The sequence below is a fragment of the Carlito syrichta genome, unplaced genomic scaffold (genome assembly GCF_000164805.1).
Source record: "Carlito syrichta isolate Samal-C Ts95f unplaced genomic scaffold, Tarsius_syrichta-2.0.1 Scaffold302231, whole genome shotgun sequence".
Taxonomy (NCBI): domain Eukaryota; kingdom Metazoa; phylum Chordata; class Mammalia; order Primates; family Tarsiidae; genus Carlito; species Carlito syrichta.
The window spans coordinates 541,827-546,939 of NW_007246327.1; the positions used below are offsets into that span (position 1 = coordinate 541,827).

At 49.7% G+C, this 5,113-nt stretch overlaps 1 protein-coding gene across 2 annotated transcripts in view; it reads left to right on the forward strand.

Annotated features, from left to right (window-relative positions):
* The first annotated feature begins 4,744 nt into the window (after positions 1 to 4,744).
* The window catches only part of CYSTM1 (cysteine rich transmembrane module containing 1), a 60,712-nt gene continuing 60,343 nt past the window's right edge, over positions 4,745 to 5,113 (forward strand). Inside the window, exon 1 of one of the 2 annotated variants that reach the window (XR_002481862.1) lies at positions 4,745 to 4,939. The gene's annotated coding sequence lies outside the window, so the exon portion shown is untranslated. The remainder of the gene's footprint in view (positions 4,940 to 5,113) is intronic. The other variant, XM_021711393.1, reaches the window with a different exon arrangement.

Consider the following 5,113-nt stretch of genomic DNA (forward strand, 5'->3'; position numbering starts at 1 on the left):
TCGAGGTTGTGGTGGCCAGGAGCAGCCACTGCACTCCAGTCTGGGCAACAGAGTGAGACTCCAACTCAAAAAAAAAGAAAAGAAAAGAAAGAAGACTGAGTATTCTTTCCTGGGTTGTGTGCTTATGCTGGCCACATTCACTGGCTTTCTTTCACATTTGTTCCTTTGTCTGTATCCAAGATTGTAGAGAGAGAAGAAATTGAAATAAGCTCAAGGCCAGGTCTTGGTGGACTTCCCCAGGGTTTTACAACTCTCTGTACTTGACCAAAGGAAGTTCTGCTAGCAATCTCCATAGAGCCTGTGAGCTTCAAAAAGACATTGTGCAATTTGTGCGGTAGACACTCATGCACTAGGGTTCCTGAGAGCCTGTGCATTCCAGGCCCAAAGTCCACACATGAACCAGCAGGTGGACAGGATTCCTCATTTTCAGGAGAGGTTGCTTCTAGAACCTGGCTAGCCCTTCCTCACCCTCTGGGGCTGCACCTTTGCCATGGTCCTGCTTTCCCTTCTGCCCCAGTCTGAAGCTGCTGCCTGAGGACTCTTCACAAAGCACTGTGTTCCATTCCCATTCCCACTTCAAGGAACTGCAGGGGTTCCCTAGATTTCATGTTGAACCGATCTTCTTGTGCTCAGCCCTTAATAAAACAAATACTAAGAATAAAAGCTAACAGTATGGAGCACTTGGATATGTCAGGCACTACGCTTAGGTTTCATAAATTTCTCAGTTCATCCTCAAAAAGCAGGTATCAATCTTATTCCTTTTTTTTTTTTAAGATGAGGAAACACAGAGAGGTTAAGTAACTCACTCACAGTCACATGGCCACTAAGTGGTGATGAAGTCTGAACGCAATCCTGTCACTTTGGATCCAGCCACATTCTGACCAGAAGATTCTGCTGTTTCAAAAGTTCTTCCACAGTCTGTTCTGTCTCTGCCATATTTCCCACAACCCTTCAATTTCCACAGTCCAGTTAGGCGGGTTTTATGGCTATGCCCAACATTGTCTCATTTCATTGTCTTTGCTTACACATTTAACCAATCATTCAAAAAAGCACCCATCAGACTGATCCTACACTATGCTAATAATATCATTATCTTTGCTTGTTCATTCACTCATTCATCCAGCAAATATTTACTGAGCTCCTACCCCAGGTGTTCAGGTCATCCCCCTGACCCAGAATGCTCTCTTCACCTGACACCTTCTCCAAATCCTGCTCAACTTTCAAGGCTCTGCTCCAGACTCTTCCTTTTCTGCATCCCACCTCAGCCAATGCAGCTGGCATGGGCCACCTTTCTATGAATGCTGAGGGTACAGAAAGGCATAAAACATAGTCTAGCGTTCAACTTCACAGCAGTCTGGCAAGGTCTTACACTGGCTCATCTTCCCATCAGGAGTCAGATGCCTGGAGGACTAACCCAGAGTGCATGCTCCTCTTGTATCCATCAATGTTGAGTGCAAGAAACATTCTTTTATCCAGTTCATCCTTGAGTGAACAAATGGGGCCCAATGAAAATATGATGGTTTTTAAAAATGAACCTTTTAAAAATATTATGAACCTGAATTCTTTTTTTGCCCTGGAATTCACCAAAAGTTTATGATAGTTTTGCGAGGTAGGTATTATTATCCCCATTTTACAGAAAAGACTGAGGCTCAGAGAAGGTGAGAAACTTGCTCACATTCACAAAATAGATAAATTTCAGAGCACAGGCTTTCAGCCACTGCACCATGCTGCCTCCACAATCTTTGGATGGTTCTCCTGAGTGAATACTTCTGGGGCTAATGAACTTTTACAGAAAATATGCTTTGCCAGGGCCTTATATCCAGACATTTATCTTTATTTCCAGGAATGGAAACCCACTGCTATTGTGAAGAAACCTGATGAAATTCCAGCAACTTCTACATCTAGTCCCCTGCTTAGTCCTGGGACTTGAGGCCAAAATCCTAGAAAACAGACATGTGGGATGCATTCCTGGTCACATCTCTGCTCTTGGATGCCACCAACAACACTCCTTGAGTTTTTTTCCCACATGAGAACACTCATTCCCCATCATGGAGGTGGGGGTGAGGAATTTTCTGTTTTTCTTGTTGGTTACACCCTTACTTTACCAGCTCAGTAAAAAGGGAGTGGCCAGGGACCTTACTGAAAACGTCTTAACATTGTTTCTTCCCCAGCACAGCTCCCATATGTACCAGCTGCCATAAGAAGCTTCCTGCCCTTCCAAGGCAGTAACTCTGCCTACCACCCCATCCTCACCTTGCCCTGCCTAAATCAGAGACACACGGGTGGGTCCCAAGGGCTGCAAATCCTTCCAGCCAAAAAGTCTTATTGTCTTGGTGAGTGCTGTCAGTGTGCTGTTATGGATGTGCCCATTTCTGCCCTTCCCTCTGTATCAGTGTTCTGCAAAGGGTGGTTCTTGCCTGTCCCAGATGATCCAAAGATAGTTTTGGGGTATTCATGGATGACCTATGCGCCTCAGAGGCTAACAGACAATGCTGCTCTTCTTTGCCAACCTCTGAAGGATGTCACCTACTACCTAGTTTTCAGATATCAGCTGTATCTGTTTCTCTCCACCTGCTTCTTCCTTTCCTTCAGTCCTCTCTTTTGTAGCCTCTCAGTCTCCTTTCTCCGAATCCCCTGAGCATCTCTCCCTGGATCTCTCTTTACCAAATCACTGCCCACTTCTCCTTCCTTTCTTTTTTTTTGAGTCTCACTCTGTCGCCCAGACTGGAGTACAGTGGCACGCTCCCGGCCACCGCAGCCTCGACCTGCTGGGCTCTATCCATCCTTCCGCCTCAGCCTTCCAAGTAGCCAGAACTACAGGCACGCACTACTACGTCCGGCTAATTTTTGATTTATTGTAGAGACGAGGGCTCTCCAAGTTCTCAAACCCATGGGCTCAGGCAATCCACTCGCCTCTGCCTCCCAAAGTGCTGGGATTACAGGCTGAGCCCCCGAGCCCGACCTCTCCTTTCTTTTCAATCCCTCCTCCCTACTCTTTGCTCAGCCCTTTCCCCCTCCACTGAATCCCTCAAACCTCATTCTGGCCCAACTCACCCCAATCCTCTCATTCCCGCCTCAGATCTGCCAAACACCTGGTGGCCTCTGTCCTGTTCCTACTATCTTCCTGTTCCCACTCTTCTCTATTGCTTGGCACCTGAGCTCACATTTTCAATCTCTTCTCTTCTATGAGTGCAGCTCTTTCTGTCTAGAGTCATGATTCTTTTCTACCTTTCACAACTGTCTTCCTTCCCATTTGTATGGTAGTTTTTTCAAAAAATAAATGTATAACAATTAAACGGTGACTTTTTTTTGAGTAGGAGTCTCACTGTCGCTCAGGCTGGAGTGCAGTGGCATGCTTATGGCCAATGCAGCTTCGACCTACTAGACTCAGGGGATCCTTCTGCCTCAGCCTTCCAAGTAGCTGGAACCACAGGTGTGTGCCGCCATGCCCGGCTAATTTTTTGGCCAAGTTGGCCAGGCTGGTCTTGAACCCCTGGACTCAGGCAATCCTCTCACCTCTGCCTCCCAAAGCACTGAGATTACAGGTGTAAGCCACACCTGGCCAAAAGGTGCCTTTTAAATACAGTGGTTAAGGAAATAATAAACTACAAATGAAACTTGGATATGAGACATACTACTCACAAATCCTCATCTTCAAGGACTGTGTCTTAATCAGCCTGGCATTGCCTATTGCTTGACACCAAAAGGTCCTCGCTACAAGCTGACTATAAACTTCTTGGTCTAAGACAACATATAGGAACTGCATGGGATTAGGAGAGTAAAACCGAAATGAAACTCAGCAAGAAGGGAAGGCATGAGGTAAGTAGTACCTTTCAAACTAAGTCCTCTGTAGGGTGTTAAATTTTCATTTTGAAGCTGATGGTCTATTTGGGGAGGCTGGAGGGTCACAAAGTGTAGGCATACCATTATAGCAAGCAAGAGAAGAGATTTGGAAAGAAAAATCCATTTCTTTCTTTCTTTTTGGAGTCGGAGGTCTTGCTCTGTCACCCAGGCTGAAGTACAGTGGTGTAATAGCTCACAGCAGCCTTGAACTCCTGTGCTCAACTGATTCTCCCACCTCAGCCTCCAGAGTTGCTGGGATTGAGTAAATCAACTTGTAATTTTTAAAAAATTTGCAAATGGGACTAGAAAGTTTGTTCCAGGTCTTGCCCTGGGAACTTTTCGGTGATTTCTCTTCCTGTTGGAATAGGAGAAGGAGACCTTTAAGACAGAAGGACCCAGTCTAGGCTCCAACCTCCCCTTCCCCCTCCGGATGTGAAGGAAGTCTTATGACACTCTGTAATACCTGCTGCACTACTTGCGGTAAGGTTTATGGGGAAAAGTTGCCAAAGAGGAAACCAGTTATCAGCCTCAGCCCCAGTTCTCTTCGGTACAGCTTGCGGAGTAAGCCCCCAAAGCTGGCCAGGTCTAGCTCGAGAAGACACGAAGAGGCAGCAGCCCACAGCCAACTCCGCGTGCTACGCACTGAGTAGGTTCCCGCAGGGACCCCGGTCCTGCATCCTAGGCGCCTACACTGGCAGCGAGGGGTTAGCTACTGGAATCTCGGGGAACCGAGCCTCAGGGGGGAGAGGTGCCTGCGGGAGTCTCAGATGTCCGCCGCACTCAGAAGCTTGCTAGGGGGAACCGGAGGCCAAGCTCGCGTCGCGGCGGCGCAGACTGCCACAGAGCGCGCCCGGCGGCGCCTGTAGGCCCAGCGGCTGGGGGCGGGGCCGGCCGGAGACTCCGCCCCATCCCCGCCCCGCGCGTTGCCAGGGTAATCAGGTGACTCCCGGCTTGCGGCGCTCGGGGCGGCTGTGACGTCAGGCGCGCGGCAGCTCCTCACTCGCTGAGAGGCAGGTGCGGGAGAGTGTAGTGCGGTCTCGCCCGGTCTCCTCAGGTCGTAGCCCGACCACTACGCAGCCGGCTCCGGGGAGAAGAGGTGAGGCGCGGCGGACCGGGCCACTCCGGGGCCGGGAGGGGCAAGGCGCGGACGGGGCGCGTCCCGGGATGCGCGTCCCCGAGCTCCCAGAGAGCGCCCCGAGAACTGGCGGGCAGGCGGGCTGGCGGGCGCGGGCAGGGGCGGCGCAGCCCTGGGGAGGGGCCGGGAGCCCGC